Raw genomic sequence first — 18,983 nt, forward strand, 5'->3', positions numbered from 1 at the left:
TAAGAGCACCAGTGGAAGGGGAAGCCCTGGGTCCTGCTAAGACTGAACCCCCAGTGAACTAGTCTATGGGGGGAGGGCGGCAATGGTGGGAGGGTTGGGAGGGGAACACCCATAAGGAAGGGGAGGGGGGAGGGGGATGTTTGCCCGGAAACCGGGAAAGGGAATAACACTCGAAATGTATATAAGAAATACTCAAGTTAATAAAAAAAAAAAAAGAAAAAAAAAAAAAAAAAAAAAAAAAAAAAAAAAAAAAACACCAATGGCTTATGCTCTGAGATCAAGAATCGACAAATGGGATCTCATAAAACTGCAAAGCTTCTGTAAGGCAAAGGACACTGTGGTTAGGACAAAACGGCAACCAACAGATTGGGAAAAGATCTTTACCAATCCTACAACAGATAGAGGCCTTATATCCAAAATATACAAAGAACTCAAGAAGTTAGACCGCAGGGAAACAAATAACCCTATTAAAAATGGGGTTCAGAGCTAAACAAAGAATTCACAGCTGAGGAATGCCGAATGGCTGAGAAACACCTAAAGAAATGTTCAACATCTTTAGTCATAAGGGAAATGCAAATCAAAACAACCCTGAGATTTCACCTCACACCAGTGCGATTGGCTAAGATCAAAAACTCAGGTGACAGCAGATGCTGGTGAGGATGTGGAGAAAGAGGAACACTCCTCCATTGTTGGTGGGATTGCAGACTGGTAAAACCATTCTGGAAATCAGTCTGGAGGTTCCTCAGAAAATTGGACATTGAACTGCCTGAGGATTCAGCTATACCTCTCTCTTGGGCATATACCCAAAAGATGCCTCAACATATAAAAGAGACACGTGCTCCACTATGTTCATCGCAGCCTTATTTATAATAGCCAGAAAATGGAAAGAACCCAGATGCCCTTCAACAGAGGAATGGATACAGAAAATGTGGTACATCTACACAATGGAATATTACTCAGCTATCAAAAACAACGAGTTTATGAAATTCGTAGGCAAATGGTTGGAACTGGAAAATATCATCCTGAGTGAGCTAACCCAATCACAGAAAGACATACATGGTATGCAGTCATTGATAAGTGGCTATTAGCCCAAATGCTTGAATTACCCTAGATCCCTAGAACAAACGAAACTCAAGACGGATGATCAAAATGTGAATGCTTCACTCCTTCTTTAAATGAGGAAAAAGAATACCCTTGGCAGGGAAGGGAGAGGCAAAGATTAAAACAGAGACTGAAGGAACACCCATTCAGAGCCTGCCCCACATGTGGCCCATACATATACAGCCACCCAATTAGACAAGATGGATGAAGCAAAGAAGTGCAGACCGACAGGAGCCGGATGTAGATCGCTCCTGAGAGACACAGCCAGAATACAGGGAATACAGAGGCGAATGCCAGCAGCAAACCACTGAACTGAGAATAGGTCCCCTATTGAAGAAATCAGAGAAAGAACTGGAAGAGCTTGAAGGGGCTCGAGACCCCAAAAGTACAACAATGCCAAGCAACCAGAGCTTCCAGGGACTAAGCCACTACCTAAAGACTATACATGGACTGACCCTGGACTCTGACCCCATAGGTAGCAATGAATATCCTAGTAAGAGCACCAGTGGAAGGGGAAGCCCTGGGTCCTGCTAAGACTGAACCCCCAGTGAACTAGTCTATGGGGGGAGGGCGGCAATGGGGGGAGGGTTGGGAGGGGAACACCCATAAGGAAGGGGAGGGGGGAGGGGGATGTTTGCCTGGAAACCGGGAAAGGGAATAACACTCGAAATGTATATAAGAAATACTCAAGTTAATAAAAAAAATGATAACCAAAAAAAAAAAAAAGAAAAATGGTGCCAGGTACCACAAGAGTAACAGAACTGTGCTGTTTTCTCGGGTTTTGTTTTTTTACTTATTTTTTTTTTTAATGGAGTGTGCTGGATGTCTCTACAGTTTTGTTCAGATGACTGCAGAACCTGGAAAAGCTGTTGCTGCTGTTGATGCATAACACACTGCTATTATTGGTCTTTTTATATAAATATAAATATATATATATATATATATATATATATATATACAGATATATAATTTGCATTTTTTGAAACTTTACCTGTGCTGTCAACTTTCGAAAAAAGTATCCCTGTTTACTGTGTTGAGTTGGCACTGTACAGAAATTAACAGCCATATTGGTCTAGAAATGTTGAACTTAAGTTTTTTCCATTTGTACAGGGATAACACACTGTATTAAATATGTAAGGTCTTATATACATGGGTTTGATTACAAAAACTAATAAAGTATTCTCTATATTAAAAAAAATAAAATAAAAAGGCAAAAATCCCCCCAAAAAAATTACAGATCCTGAGCTGGGTGGCTAATCTTCAATTTTCTGGGGGAATTGTATGTGCCTCATGAAGTGGGAGCAGGCGGTCAGAGTTAGTGAAGGAAACCTGACGAGAGCAGAGCTGCAGAGTCTCTGGAGATCTTCATTAGGGACCATGTGGAAACCTGAGAATCTCATACCATCAACATCAATACATCTATTTCTGTTTTCTCCTCCTCTTCTTCTTCCTCCTCTTCCTCCTCTTTCTCCTCTACTTCATCCTCCTTCTCCTCCTTTTTCTCCCCCACCCCAGCTCAATTTGTAGCCCAGACTGACCTCAAACCAGAGACAGTCTGCCGCGCCCAACCTCGGCCAGCAAGGAAGACATGACCACAGGAGATCTTCTTCAAGCAGTTTTACTCAGGAACCTTGATACAACCTTCTGACTCTCTCTCTCTTCTGGCTCTCTCTCCCTCTCTCTTTCTCTTCTGACTCTCTCTCTCTCTTCCTTCTCTCTCTCTCTCTCTCTCTCTCTCTCTTTCTCTCTCTTTCTCTTCTGACTCTCTCTCTGACTCTCTTCTGACTCTCTCTCTTCCTTCTCTCTCTCTCTCTCTCTCTCTCTCTCTCTTTCTCTCTCTTCTCTTCTGACTCTCTCTTCTCTTCTGACTCTCTCTCTCCTCTGACTCTCTCTCCTCTGACTCTCTCTCCTCTGACTCTCTCTTCTGGCTCTCTCTCTCTCTCTTCTCTTCTGACTCTCTCCTCTGACTCTCTCTCCTCTGACTCTCTCTCTCTCTCTCTCTCTCTCTCTCTCTCTTTCTCTCTTCTCTTCTGACTCTCTCTCTCCTCTGACTCTCTCTCCTCTGACTCTCTCTCTCTTCTGGCTCTCTCTCCTCTGACTCTCTCTCCTGACTCTCTCTTACTCTCTCTCTCCCTTCTGACTCTCTCTCTCTCTCTCTCTCCTGGGGAACGCCCTGCACCACACTTAAATAGCTAGCACTGGCCAGTCCTAGCAAGCCACGTGGGTCATGTAGATAGGCTGTCACTATGCGGAAGCTAGCGGGCCAGGTAGACATAGCCAAATAAGGACTTGTTTACTGCAAGGAGCACTCACCGTTGGGAGGGTGGAAGGCAGAAACCAGCGCCATCTTTGAGGCGCGGCACGTCGAAGCTCTCTACAACAGTCCTCTACTTCTGTCTCCCAAATGCTCAAATTCTGACTCTTAGACCCCATGCCTAGCTTCTAGTCTTTTGAGGTACCAAATTTATAGCAATTTATGACAGCAATTTATGAGGCATGAGGTATGTAAATCCATGAAATTAGACTAGCCCACAATTTAAAAGTGGATGACAAGCAGATACTCAGTCAATATAGGTAATGGTGCAAAAATGAAGAAAGAAATATAGTCAGTTTTGACCATGTGTAATTAATATTTACATCAACCCTGGGGTTTCCTCCTAAGATCTTTCTTAATCTATGACGACATACATAGCCAACACTAGAACAATTCCATAATTATCCTGGAAGTTAATGTGGTCCTGTGACGTCTTAAATGGTTGTGGGTAAGCTGAAAGAAGCTAGACTCACAGTCATCCTTAGAGCTTTCTGGTGAACATCATCCCATGGTTCTTCTATTCTGCCTATCAGAACAGAGTACTATACAAACTGCTGATGTATAATGAAGCTTGGTTTATTCTATTGACATAACCTGAGAAACCATATGCCACACATATGACTCTAGTTTGAAGAAATGAACGTGGAGGGTACTATACACGGGCACTATAAAATATTCCAAGTAATGAAGGTGAGGAGGGTTGGGGATTGGGGAAATATTTTCAAAGATTCTCAGATAGAATCTGCATTAAAATATTTCACATAGACGGGGGAATAGAGTAGACATTGCAGGTAGTCAAGGAGAGAGGTCTGGCTGGGGCTGTGGGGATGGGTACAGGAGGGATCAGATAGGGAGAAGATGGGGAGGGGGGAGAACTGGGAGTGACTATTGGAATTGGAAGAGGGACAGCTCTGGGACAAGCTAGAAACTTAGGATAATGGAAATTCCCAGGAATCTATGAGGTGCCCTAGCTAAGACTCCAAGCAATGGGGGATATGGAACCTGTACCAACCATCTTCTGTAACCAGGAAAGACTTCCAATGGAGGGACTGGGACACCAACACAGCCACAAAACCTGTAACCTACAATTTCTCCTGCCTACAAAATGTGTTGGGGTAAAAGATGAGGTAGTGTAGAAATTGTGGGAGTGGCCAACCAATGACTGGCAGGGCCTGAGACCCATGCCATGAGAGGGAGCCTACCCCTGACACTGCTTGGAGGGATAGGACTCAGAGGTTGGATAGCCCAGATACCTAAAATAGAACCAAACAAGAATAGTACAAAAAAAAAGTCAATGAAATGATTCCTAATGATATTCTGCTTTAGATTTGCCACCTAGCTCTGTTGTGATCAGGGAGACTTTGTCCAGCAACTGGTGGAAACAGACGCAGAGACTCACAGCCAAACATTAGGAGGAGCTTGGGAATCTTGCAGAGGACGGGAAGGAAGGATTGTAGGAGCCAAAGGGGTCAAGGACACGCACAAGAAAACCCACAGAATCACCTAACCTGGGTCCATAGGGTCTCACAGATATGAGATGACCATCAAGGAACTTGCATAGGACTAACCTAGGCCTTCCACACGTTCCAATTGCGTGGCTCGATCTTCTTGTGGGACTCCGAACAGTGGGAGCAGGAGCTGTCTCTGACGCTGTTACTTGCTTTTGGAACCCTTTACTCCTATTGGGTTACCTTGTTCAGCCTTAATAGGAGAGGAGGTGACTAGTCTTACTGCAACTTGGTTCTCTATGGTTGGTTGACATGCCGGGAGGGGAGGCCTGCTCTTTCCTGAGTAGAAGTGGAAGAGGAATGAATGGGGCCAGGAGAGGTGAAAGGGGATCCTTGGAGGAGAGGGGGGAGGGGAAACTGCAGTTGGGATATAAAAATAAGTAAATAAAATAAAAATGTTTTGCAGAGGATGGATTTTGAAGCTTATAGATTTGAATTTTCAGACCCTCTCATCAAAATATACATTTTTTTTTTAGTGTCGAATGTTTTAAAGTCCTATGAAAATACAGGCATGATGTTATCCCTCCACAATTTATGTTGGAACGGAGCCCATTCTACCGTTGCTTTAAGAGATGAGACTTGTAAGAAGTGATTAAGTCCAGAGGATTTTGCCCTCACTTGTGAGAGAAATGCTTGTAAAATAGGGGTGCAGAGGACTCTCCGGCTCATTCATCATTTTTTATTATATGACGACACAGAGTTTGTCCTCCAGAGGACAGAGCAAAATGGTTCCACATTATAAGCAGAAAACAGACCTCACCAAATCCCAAACCTGTTGGCACCAGGCTCCCGATTTCATAGCTTCTAGCAGTGCACCATTCTTTATACATTACACAGTCTTATGTATTTTCATGTAGTAGCAAGAATGTTGTAACTTCACTAATAACAATGGCTGGTGTTTCTGATATTATTTTAGGTGATTTTTTTTAGAAAAACCTTGACCCTATAATTTTCTATTATTTAAGAAAATGCCATCATTATTACAGAAAAAAAAGGATCCATTCTCCTGTGGTTACTTGTTTAAAATAGACTAGTATTTAGAGACTGAATTAATTTCATTTATAATTTATTAATTTATTTATAAATAGTGTTTTACGATTTAAGACTTCTTAAATTTGACTAGCTAAGAAATAGGTCGTAATTAATCAGGGTTGCTAAGTTAACATTTTTAAAAAGTGAATAGCAGTCATAAAAATTTTGTTTCGGTCCCATCTTAATTTCAGCGTGAGTCCTGTTCAACATTTCTGTATCTTAAGTGGAATCGGTTTTCAAATCCCGGATCGTCTTCATCATCTCCTTCAGCCTTTTGTTCGTATTTTCTTGGGCATCGTTCAGGTGTCTACTCCTTTTGAGCTTGCTTTTTTAAGTTCATTTTCATTGAGCTATATGTTCGTGTCTTTTTAAAATTGGAATTATTTGATGAAGTTAATTAATTAACCAGTTAGTTAATTATTAAAGTTCTGTGCCCTGAATTCACTCAGGTAATTCTCACTGGACACTATTTCTCGGTGACTTGGGAGTGTGTGTACGGAGATAGTTTCTTGGTTGTTCATACTGTTTTTGTAAGAAGATCTGGACGTGTGGACTTTGCTTGGATTTTTGGTCTGATGTAGCTATAGCAGGTTGGGCTGGCATATAGAATGTGCCATCCAGTCCCAACATGGCTGTAAAAGGTAAAGCTCAGCAGTAAGTTCCTTGTGGGACATGGAATAGGTCTTGGGGTAAGAAAGGGCAGGGACAAGGTAAGGTCAGGCAATCAATAGGCTGGGCTGGAGTATAAGCTGCTAAGTGGGCCAGGCTGTTGTATGTGTCATGGTACATTCTTCATGTTCCTGAGGTGTGTTTCTTAGTGTTCATAGTGTATACATGCGTGCACACACACAATCTTCACACACACACACATGCACACAATCTTCACACACACACACCACATGCACACACACATGCACACACACAGGCACTCATACACGCATACCTGTGCATGCAGAAAGAGAACCAAGAGCAGTCAGCACGAATATTAACCAGAGTGAGTTATTCATGCCCCCTCACTCATGAGGATATATTCACATTCATATGTGTATATTCCTGGTAATCACAAGTCAGGTATTTTTAATTTTTTAAGTCTCAGTCTACCTCTAAAAATACATCGCACAGTACGGTTTCTGTTTGGAGAACTCAGGTAATCTATGCATATCCTTTGAAATGTGTGCCTGTCTCATTAAGCTAAGCTGCTTCGTGCACTGCCAATAAATGTCAAGCATGACTAAAATAATACACGGCAGAGGAGATAATCTCGGTTTCAAACTGCACACCTGTTTTAGTGGGGAAAGGAAAAGCCTCTTCAATTTTGAAAATAAAGGGATTTGCAGTAGATACAATCTGAATATACGTTCTCAGAAAACCAGGCTCAGCAACTTCCAAACAACATGTTCTGACATCACCGCACAAGGGAAGGCCATTATAACACATTCCAGATCGTTCTCCCAGAGGCAGCGGGGTGTGAGTCCAGTCTAGCTCTTCTGCTTGGTGTGTGGCCATTTGTTTAATGGTTCTAATGATCGCTTTTTAGGTATAAAAGAGAGGAAATAGTTCTGGCAGGTCATGAGAATTAAATGCATAAAACACTGTGTAACTCTAGGCAAGTTCCAGCTTTCTGTGTCCTGAAACAAAAGATTGGGTAGAGGCACACAGTTACGGTACAAGCCTGGCAATTTTATTAGCGAAAGGTGTACTCCAAAGCAGGGAATGGGCCAGAGGTCCTTAGCGGCTCCACAGTGGGGACTTCTGTGTTCTGCAGCATTGGTTTTTTGGCTCATCCACTTAGCCCATGCTTTATCATTAGCATCCTAGAATTCCACTGTGGGTTGTGCAATTTAGTGTCATAATGAGGCTTCACTCACCCCCTCTCCCCAGGCACTCCAGGGTTTCCCTGTGGCTGAGCTCTTAGCCAGAGGTGCTCATCCTTGGTCCGGGTTAATCAGACTTCCTTTTTGCCAACTGGTTTTCTAAGAATGTTCGTTTCATGCGTGGCTGGTCAGACTTCACTCTCTCCCTATTCTCCTGCCTTAAACACACACACACACACACACACACACACACACACACACACACCACCACCAACAACAACAACAACAACAAACAAACAAATGAACAAACAAATGAGAAATAACCAAAGATAGATAATTTCTTCATGTCAAAATCATTTTAAACATTCCTAAGTTCCTGAAATATTCCAGTATGGGCCCAAGAAAGGTCGCCATGTGTGTTGATTCCTCCTGGTGACTTCCAAAATGGGATTCTGGCATGAGAGATAGCATGGTGCAGTGCTGGCTATGAGAACGGACTAGGGAGTTTAACAACACAAGATTTAAACCTAGCCCTGGAAGTGAGAGCAGTAGGCCAGCAGTTCGTGTCCAGTTGCTCTGGTATAGAGAGAGCACTAGGAGAACAGCTCCTTCCCTGAAGACACACATCGTCTCTGCTCTCATTTCACTCAGTGACATTTACATCACACAACCAGGATTTTGGGAAAATGCACACGAACATTGTGACTCAATAAGAAGGAAAGGAGACTTGAGAGGTGACCATACCGATCACCATGATTAGTGCCTTCAGGATGACCACCATCACCACTTCTTCTCTGCTCATCTCAGAGATCACATAACATATGAATCCCCCGCATCACTTGGCACAATGGCTCCACATTGGCCAGTCTGGGGCATCTTGTTACTTCTGCTTTCTCTTTCAACAATTCTTACTATGTCTATAGCATTCATATGTTGTCTATATGCTATGTGGTTCTGATTCCTTCACAAACACATACTTTTTCATCTACCACATCATTGCTTGAAGAGACTAATTCTTCATGGTTCTTTGAGTGAAGACTACTCATTGCTCACATCTTGTGTTGGAGAGGATTTGAATGTGCTTGGTATAGTTATCTATTGACACTAGGCCCTGCTGAAAATAGATGGCAGAAGACTTGCACTGGTTCCTGGAAACCTCGATCTATCTGTGTGTGTCACTACAAGTTGTCACTGCCATCTTTCAACCCAGCCAACTCAAAGTCACTGAGGAACTCAGCACCTGCTTGGTCTTCCTCTTCTAGTGCTAAGTCATAAGTCATTTTTTTCTTTGCTTTGTATTGCTATGACTGCAAGAATATTATATTTCTTTCTGCATATGATATTTTGTGGTAAAAGATTTCAACAGACTATAAATGCATAGCCATAAGTGGGACATATATATCACACTCTGCCCCCAATCAAGGCTTAGGAGATATCACAGAAGAAGGGAAGGAAAGACTAACAGGGGTGGGGTACGTGAGTCACTGATATCCAGGCATGACATGGGTGTTGCACTCTGGAACTTACAGTAGCTATTTACCTTTACTTTTGCAAGATCTGTATAAGATTGGATGCATAAGCATCCTGTCTTGGGTGTATTTCCTAATAGTGAATGAAGCCCTATCCTTCTTTCAGGATATTTATATAGTTGGTGGTGGAGCAAAGGCATTTTATTAATGGTGTAACCATGCATGTGGACCAAGCTCCTGTAACAACCCTTCACTCATGGCCCTGTAAGCAACCCTAATAAAACTCATGATATTTTAGAAAAGACTCGGGAGTGAAATGTGGCTAGAAACAGATAAAAAAGAGTGGGAGGGGACAAGGGAAGACAATAAGGTTGTGAATATGGTGGAAATGTATTATGTAAATGCATGGAAGTGTCATGATGAAACCCATTATTATAAATAATTGATATGTGCTAATAAAGCATTTTTTAAGAGATTTCGACAGCCAGATGGCAAAATATCAATCATCGGTCATGGCAGTTCACCATCTAATTAAAAACAAAAGTTTCTAGAAGGCTATATCGCTCCTGTTCTCGAAATAGTCTCATAATCTGTTGTTGCTTACCTGTTGCCCTTTAAAAAAGCATTTACCTGTGTTTTGTTACTCTTTGGGCCAAGTTTCCCTCTGCTGGGGATCACTGCTGTTATCACATGTACAGATGAGCAGGTGGCAGGACATTTCCTACGCTGAGTGCTCAAAGGTCTCTCAATAGTGACATTCTTCCTTCAGCAAGACCATACCTACTCCAACAAAGCCACATCACTTCTAAGGTCACTCCCTATGAACCCATGGGTCCATTTTCATTCCAACTACCAGAGGATGGTGCTCTACTCATGGTTCAGTCACATGTTAAACAGAGTCTTTTTAGTCATTTGTCACAGCATAGCCATTTAAAACATTTGCAAATTTCATACATCTATATAATATATTTTTTTATTAACTTGAGTATTTCTTATATACATTTCGAGTGTTATTCCCTTTCCCGGTTTCCGGGCAAACATCCCCTCTCCCCTCCCCTTCCTTATGGGTGTTCCCCTCCCAACCCTCCCCACATTGCCGCCCTCCCTCCAACAGTCTACTTCACTGGGGGTTCAGTCTTAGCAGGACCCAGGGCTTCCCCTTCCACTGGTGCTCTTACTAGGATATTCATTGCTACCTATGAGGTCAGAGTCCAGGGTCAGTCCATGTATAGTCTTTAGGTAGTGGCTTAGTCCCTGGAAGCTCTGGTTGCTTGGCATTGTTGTTCATAAGGGGTCTCGAGCCCCTTCAAGCTCTTCCAGTTCTTTCTCTGATTCCTTCAATAGAGGACCTATTCTCAGTTCAGTGGTTTGCTGCTGGCATTCGCCTCTGTATTCGCTGTATTCTGGCTGTGTCTCTCAGGAGCGATCTACATCCGGCTCCTGTAGGTCTGCACGTCTTTGCTTCATCCATCTTGTCTAATTGGGTGGCTGTATATGTATGGGCCACATGTGGGGCAGGCTCTGAATGGGTGTTCCTTCAGTCTCTGTTTTAATCTTTGCCTCTCTCTTCCCTGCCAAGGGTATTCTTGTTCCCCTTTTAAAGAAGGAGTGAAGCATTCACATTTTGATCATCCTTCTTGAGTTTCATTTGTTCTAGGCATCTAGGGTAATTCAAGCATTTGGGCTAATAGCCACTTATCAATGAGTGCATACCATGTATGTCTTTCTGTGATTGGGTTAGCTCACTCAGGATGATATTTTCCAGTTCCAACCATTTGCCCACGAATTTCATAAAGTCATTGTTTTTGATAGCTGAGTAATATTCCACTGTGTAGATGTACCACATTTTCTGTATCAATTCCTCTGTTGAAGGGCATCTGGGTTCTTTCCATTTTCTGGCTATTATAAATAAGGCTGCGATGAACATAGTGGAGCACGTGTCTTTTTTATATGTTGGGGCATCTTTTGGGTATATGCCCAAGAGAGGTATAGCTGGATCCTCAGGCAGTTCAATGTCCAATTTTGTGAGGAACCTCCAGACTGATTTCCAGAATGGTTGTACCAGTCTGCAACCACACCAACAATGGAGGAGTGTTCCTCTTTCTCCGCATCCTTGCCAGCATTTGCTGCCACTTGAGTTTTTGATCTTAGCCATTCTCACTGGTGTGAGGTGAAATCTCAGGGTTGTTTTGATTTGCATTTCCCTTATGACTAAAGATGTTGAACATTTCTTTAGGTGTTTCTCAGCCATTTGGCATTCCTCAGCTGTGAATTCTTTGTTTAGCTCTGAACCCCATTTTTTTAATAGGGTTATTTGTCTCCCTGCAGTCTAACTTCTTGAGTTCTTTGTATATTTTGGATATAAGGCAGAGGCTTGTATCTGTTGTAGGATTGGTAAAGATCTTTTCCCAATCTGTTGGTTGCCGTTTTGTCCTAACCACAGTGTCCTTGGCCTTACAGAAGCTTTGCAGTTTTATGAGATCCCATTTGTCGATTCTTGATCTTAGCACATAAGCCATTGGTGTTTTGTTCAGGAAATTTTTTCCAGTGCCCATGTGTTCCAGATGCTTCCCTAGTTTTCTTCTATTAGTTTGAGTGTGTCTGGTTTGATGTGGAGGTCCTTGATCCACTTGGACTTAAGCTTTGTACAGGGTGATAAGCATGGATCAATCTGCATTCTTCTACATGTTGCCCTCCAGTTGAACCAGCACCATTTGCTGAAAATGCTATCTTTTTTCCATTTGATGGTTTTGGCTCCTTTGTCAAAAATCAAGTGACCATAGGTGTGTGTTCATTTCTGGGTCTTCAATTCTATTCCATTGGTCTATCTATCTGTCTCTGTACCAATACCATGCAGTTTTTATCACTATTGCTCTGTAATACTGCTTGAGTTCAGGGATAGTGATTCCCCCTGAAGTCCTTTTATTGTTGAGGATAGTTTTAGCTATCCAGGGTTTTTTGTTATTCCAGATGAATTTGCAAATTGTTCTGTCTAACTCTTTGAAGAATTGGATTGGTATTTTGATGGGGATTGCATTGAATCTGTAGATTGCTTATGGTAAAATGGCCATTTTTACTATATTAATCCTGCCAATCCATGAGCATGGGAGATCTTTCCATCTTCTGAGGTCTTCTTCAATTTCTTTCTTCAGTGTCTTGAAGTTCTTATTGTACAAATCTTTTATTTGCTTGGTTAAAATCACACCGAGGTACTTTATATTATTTGGGTCTATTATGAAGGGTGTCGTTTCCCTAATTTCTTTCTCAGCTTGTTTCTCTTTTGTGTAGAGGAAGGCTACTGATTTATTTGAGTTAATTTTATACCCAGCCACTTTGCTGAAGTTGTTTATCAGCTTTAGTAGTTCTCTGGTGGAACTTTTGGGATCACTTAAATATACTATCATATCATCTGCAAATAGTGATATTTTGACTTCTTTTCTGATCTGTATCCCCTTGACCTCCTTTTGTTGTCTGATTGCTCTGGCTAGAACTTCAAGAACTATATTGAATAAGTAGGGAGAGAGTGGGCAGCCTTGTCTAGTCCCTGATTTTAGTGGGATTGCTTCAAGTTTCTCTCCATTTAGTTTAATGTTAGCAACTGGTTTGCTGTATATGGCTTTTACTATGTTTAGGTATGGGCCTTGAATTCCTATTCTTTCCAGGACTTTTATCATGAAGGGGTGTTGAATTTTGTCAAATGCTTTCTCAGCATCTAATGAAATGATCATGTGGTTCTGTTCTTTCAGTTTGTTTATATAATGGATCACGTTGATGGTTTTCCGTGTATTAAACCATCCCTGCATGCCTGGGATGAAGCCTACTTGATCATGGTGGATGATTGTTTTGATGTGCTCTTGAATTCGGTTTGCCAGAATTTTATTGAGTATTTTTGCATCGATATTCATAAGGGAAATTGGTCTGAAGTTCTCTTTCTTTATTGTGTCTTTGTGTGGTTTAGGTATAAGAGTAATTGTGGCTTCGTAGAAGGAATTCGGTAGGGCTCCATCTGTTTCAATTTTGTGGAATAGTTTGGATAATATTGGTATGAGGTCTTCTATGAAGGTTTGATAGAATTCTGCACTAAACCCGTCTGGACCTGGACTCTTTTTGGTTGGGAGACCTTTAATGACTGCTTCTATTTCCTTAGGAGTTATGGGGTTGTTTAACTGGTTTATCTGTTCCTGATTTAACTTCGATACCTGGTATCTGTCTAGGAAATTGTCCATTTCCTGAAGATTTTCAAGTTTTGTTGAATATAGGCTTTTATAGTAAGATCTGATGATTTTTTGAATTTCCTCTGAATCTGGAGTTATGTCTCCCTTTTCATTTCTGATTTTGTTAATTTGGACACACTCTCTGCGTCCTCTCATTAGTCTGGGTAAGGGTTTATCTATCTTGTTGATTTTCTCAAAGAACCAACTTTTGGTTCTGTTGATTCTTTCTATGGTCCTTTTTGTTTCTACTTGGTTGATTTCAGCTCTGAGTTTGATTATTTCCTGCCTTCTACTCCTCCTCGGTGTATTTGCTTCTTTTTGTTCTAGAGCTTTTAGGTGTGCTGTCAAGCTGCTGACATATGCTCTTCCCTGTTTCTTTCTGCAGGCACTCAGAGCTATGAGTTTTCCTCTTAGCATAGCTTTCATTGTGTCCCATAAGTTTGGGTATGTTGTACCTTCATTTTCATTAAATTCTAAAAAGTTTTTAATTTCTTTCTTTATTTCTTCCTTGACCAGGTTATCATTGAGTAGAGCATTGTTCAATTTCCACGCATATGTGGGTGTTCTTCCCTTATTGTTATTGAAGACCAGTTTTAGGCCGTGGTGGTCCGATAGCACGCATGGGATTATTTCTATCTTTCTGTACCTGTTGAGGCCCGTTTTTTGACCAACTATATAGTCAGTTTTGGGGAAAGTACCATGAGGAGCTGAGAAGAAGGTATATCCTTTTGCTTTAGGATAGAATGTTCTATAAATATCTGTTAAGTTCATTTGGCTCATGACTTCTCTTAGTCTGTCCACGTCTCTGTTTAATTTCTGTTTCCATGATCTGTCCATTGATGAGAGTGGGGTGTTGAAATCTCCTACTCTTATTGTGTGAGGTGCAATGTGTGTTTTGAGCTTAGTTAGGTTTCTTTTACGTATATAGGTGCCCTTGTATTTGGGGCATAGGTATTTAGGATTGAGAGTTCATCTTGGTGCATTTTTCCTTTGATGAATATGAAGTGTCCTTCCTTATCTTTTTTGATGACTTTTAGTTGAAAATTGATTTTATTTGATATTAGAGTGGCTACTTCAGCTTGCTTCTTCTGACCATTTACTTGGAAAGTTGGAAAGTTGTTTTCCAGCCTTTCACTCTGAGGTAGTGTCTGTCTTTGTCTCTGAGGTGTGTTTCCTGTAGGCAGCAGAATGCAGGGTCCTCATTGCATATCCAGTTTGTTAATCTATGTCTTTTTATTGGGGAGTTGAGGCAATTGATGTTGAGAGATATTAAGGAATAGTGATTATTGCTTCCTGTTATATTCATATTTGGATGTGAGGTTATGTTTGTGTGCTTTTCTTTTCTTTGTTTTGTTTCCAAGACAATTAGTTTCTTGCTTCTTCTAGGGTATAACTTGCCTCCTTATGTTGGGCTTTACCATTTATTATCCTTTGTAGTGCTGGATTTGTAGAAAGATATTGTGTAAATTTGGTTTTGTCATGGAGTATCTTGGTTTCTCCATCAATGTTAATTGAGAGTTTTGCAGGATACAGTAACCTGGGCTGGCATTTGTGTTCTCTTAGGGTCTGTATGACATCTGTCCAGGATCTTCTGGCCATCATAGTTTCTGGCGAGAAGTCTGGTGTGATTCTGATAGGTCTGTCTTTATATGTTACTTGACCTTTTTCCCTTACTGCTTTTAATATTCTTTATTTATTTTGTGCGTTTGGTGTTTTGACTATTATGTGAAGGGAGGTGTTTCTTTTCTGGTCCAATCTATTTGGAGTTCTGTAGGCTTCTTGTATGCCTATGGGTATCTCTTTTTTTAGGTTAGGGAAGTTTTCTTCTATGATTTTGTTGAAGATATTTACTGGTCCTTTGAGCTGGGAGTCTTCATTCTCTTCTATATCTATTATCCTTAGGTTTGATCTTCTCATTGAGTCCTGGATTTCCTGTATGTTTTGGACCAGTAGCTTTTTCCACTTTACATTATCTTTGACAGTTGAGTCAATGATTTCTATGGAATCTTCTGCTCCTGAGATTCTCTCTTCCATCTCTTGTATTCTGTTGGTGAAGCTCCTATCTACAGCTCCTTGTCTCTTCTTTTGGTTTTCTTTATCCAGGGTTGTTTCCATGTGTTCTTTCTTGATTGCTTCTATTTCCATTTTCAATTCCTTCAACTGTTTGATTGTCTTTTCCTGGAATTCTTTCAGGGATTTTTGTGACTCCTCCCTATGGTCTTCTACTTGTTTATTTATGGTTTCCTGGAATTCTTTCAGGGATTTTTGTGACTCCTCCCTATGGGCTTCTTCTTGTTTATTTATGATTTCCTGGAATTCTTTCAGGGATTTTTGTGATTCCTCTCTGTAGGCTTCTACTTGTTCTCTAAGGGAGTTCTTCACGTCTTTATTGAAGTCCTCCAGCATCATGATCAAATATGATTTTGAAACTAGATCTTGCTTTTTCTGGTGTGTTTGGATATTCCATGTTTGTTTTGATGGGAGAATTGGGATCCGATGGTGCCATGTAGTCTGGTTTCTGTTGCTTGGGTTCCTGTGCTTGCCTCTCGCCATCAGATTATCTCTAGTGTTACTTTGTTCTGCTATTTCTGACAGTGGCTAGACTGTCCTATAAGCCTGTGTGTCAGGAGTGCTGTAGACCGGTTTTCCTGTTTTCTTTCAGCCAGTTATGGGAACAGAGTGTTCTGCTTTCGGGCGTGTAGTTTTTCCTCTCTACAGGTCTTCAGCTGTTCCTGTGGGCCTGTGTCTTGAGTTCACCAGGTAGGTCACTTGCAGCAGAAAAGTTGGTCTTACTTGTGGTCCCGAGGCTCAAGTTTGCTCGCGGGGTGCTGCCCTTGAGCTCTCTGCGGTGGTAGCAACCAGGAAGATCTGAGCTGCCGTTTCCGGGAGCTTCAGTGCACCAGGGTTCCAGATGGCGTTTGGTGTTTTCCTCTGGCGTCCGAGATGTGTGCAGAGTGCAGTCTCTTCTGGTTTCCCAGGCCTGTCTGCCTCTCTGAAGGTTTAGTTCTCCCTCCCACGGGATTTGGGTGGAGAGAACTGTTTATCTGGTCTGTTCCTTCAGGTTCCGGTGGTGTCTCATGCGCAGGGGTCCTGCCACTCCTGGGCCCTCCCCCATGGCAACCCAGAGGCCTTATACAGTTTCCTCTTGGGCCAGGGATGTGGGCAGGTGTGGACAGTGTTGGTGGTCTCTTCTGCTCTGCAGCCTCAGGAGTGCCCACTTGACCAGGCGGTGAGGTTTCTCTCCCACGGGGTCTGGGAGCAGAAGCTGCTGCGGGCCGGGATCCGCGGGTGTGGGACTCCCGGTAAACACAGGAAGTGCCCGGTCCTAGAGGAATTCTGCCTCTGTGTGTCCCAAGTTCACCCGGCAGGTCTCTTGCAGCAGAAAAGTTTGTCTTACCTGTGGTCCCGAGGCTCAAGTTTGCTCGCGGGGTGCTGTCCACAAGCTCTCTGCGTCGGCAGCAACCAGGAAGATCTGCGCTGCCGTTTCCGGGAGCTTCTATAATATATTTTTATATATTAACCCATCACTATGTTGCTCCTGCTCTCCCTAGTGTCCCCCCATAAGTGTATGAATTCAGGGCCATCTGCTCAGTGATGGGCAAAGTATCAGCAGTCATACCCACAAAGGAGAGTGACTTTCTTTCCCTTAGCAACCACAAAGGAGAGTGACTTTCTTTCCCTTAGCAAGCATTAAGTGCTAATAGTCTCTGTCCAAGATGTAGGGTGTCAGTGGTCGTTTCCCTATTTATACTGAAAATTTGACTGTCTTAATCTTATACAGCTGGTATAAGGTGCAATAGCTTTGTCATGACTTGAAGTCAGCTCCTCTGGTAGTTTGAATGAAAATGGACCCTATGGCCATGGGTCCATAGGGAGTGGCCTTATAGGAGGTGTGGCATTGATAGAATAGGTATGGTCTTACTGAAGGAAGAATGTCACTATTGGGAGATCTTTGAGTACTCAGCCGAGGAGACATCCTGCTGCCTGCTGATCTTGATGTAGAACTCTCAGCTCCCTCTCAAGCACTATATTTGCTGCCTGTTGCCATACTTCTAGTCATGATGATAATGAGTTAAACCTCTGAAACTGTAAGCTGGCCCCAATTAAATGTCTTTATAAGAGATGCCAGCATCGTGGTGTTTTTTCACAGCAATAAAACTCTAAGATGCCTCTTCCCCTTATGTTCTTTTGGTCCTCATTTGCATGATGTGCCCTGGGTATTCGATGGGTTAACATAGACGATTCATCCACAGAGGAGTACTTATGATCACTCATCCTTGGCACTTCAATTAACCATGAGTCTCTGCATTAACTTGTACCCACAGCAAAAAGAAGCTTCTCCGATTTAAGTTGAGAATGAAGCAATCTATGGTGGTCAATATATTTGGGAGGCAGTTTGGTGGCATGACCCTTCAACCTACAATACCTATGGTATATTCCTATTATCAGTGATGATTAAGGATGGTGAATATTTCTTTAAGAGTTTCTCAACCATTTAAGTTTCCTCTTTAAACAGAGAATTCTGTTTAAATTGTACCTCATGTCCTGAGAGACACAGCCAGAATACAGCAAATACAGAGGTGAATGCCAGCAGCAAACCACTGAACTGAGAACAGGACCCCCGTTGAAGGAATCAGAGAAAGAACTGGAAAACTTGAAGGGGCTCGAGACCCCATATGAACAACAATGCCAAGCAACCAGAGCTTCCAGGGACTAAGCCACTACCTAAAGACTATACGTGGACTGATCCTGGACTCTGACCTCATAGGTAGCATTGAATATCCTAGTAAGATCACCAGTGTAAGGGGAAGCCCTGGGTCCTGCTAAGACTGAACCCCCAGTGAACGTGATTGTTGGGGGGAGGGCGGCAATGGGGGGAGGATGGGGAGGGGAACACCCATAAAGAAGGGGAGGGGGAGGGGTTAGGGGGATGTTGGCCTGTAAACTGGGAAAGGGAATAACACTCGAAATGTAAATAAGAAATACTCAAGGTAATAAAAAAATTGTACCTCATAGTTAAAAATCAGGTTATTTGTTTTTTTTTTTTTGATGTCTCAGTTTTTTGTGTTCTTTATATATTTTGGATATTAGTAGTCTATCAGATCTGTAGTTGACAAAAATATTTTCCCATTCTGTAGCATGCTGTTTTGAGCAAATGCTGGTGCCCCTTGGTGTACACCTGTTTAGCAGCACGAGGCTGCAATTTTAATTGTCATTCTTAGTGTCTGTGCTAGCAGTGTTCTGTTCAGGAAGTTTTTTCTGTTCTATACATTTATTGTGTTCATTATGACAAGCAGAGGGAGATTTCTGGTCCTGCCTATTTAGCATTCTATATATTTCTTGGACTCCATAAGCACCTCCTTTTTGATGTTGAGGGCATTTTCTTCTATGATTTTGTTGAAAATATTTTCTGTGCCTTTGACCTGTGTTTTTTCTCCTCCTTCTATTCCTATTAGTCATACATGTGGTTTTGTCATGGTGTCCCACATTTCTTGGATACTGTGTGCCTGAATATGTTAGGCTTAACATTT

Source organism: Rattus norvegicus, chromosome 9, assembly GCF_036323735.1.
Source record: "Rattus norvegicus strain BN/NHsdMcwi chromosome 9, GRCr8, whole genome shotgun sequence".
Lineage (NCBI taxonomy): Eukaryota > Metazoa > Chordata > Mammalia > Rodentia > Muridae > Rattus > Rattus norvegicus.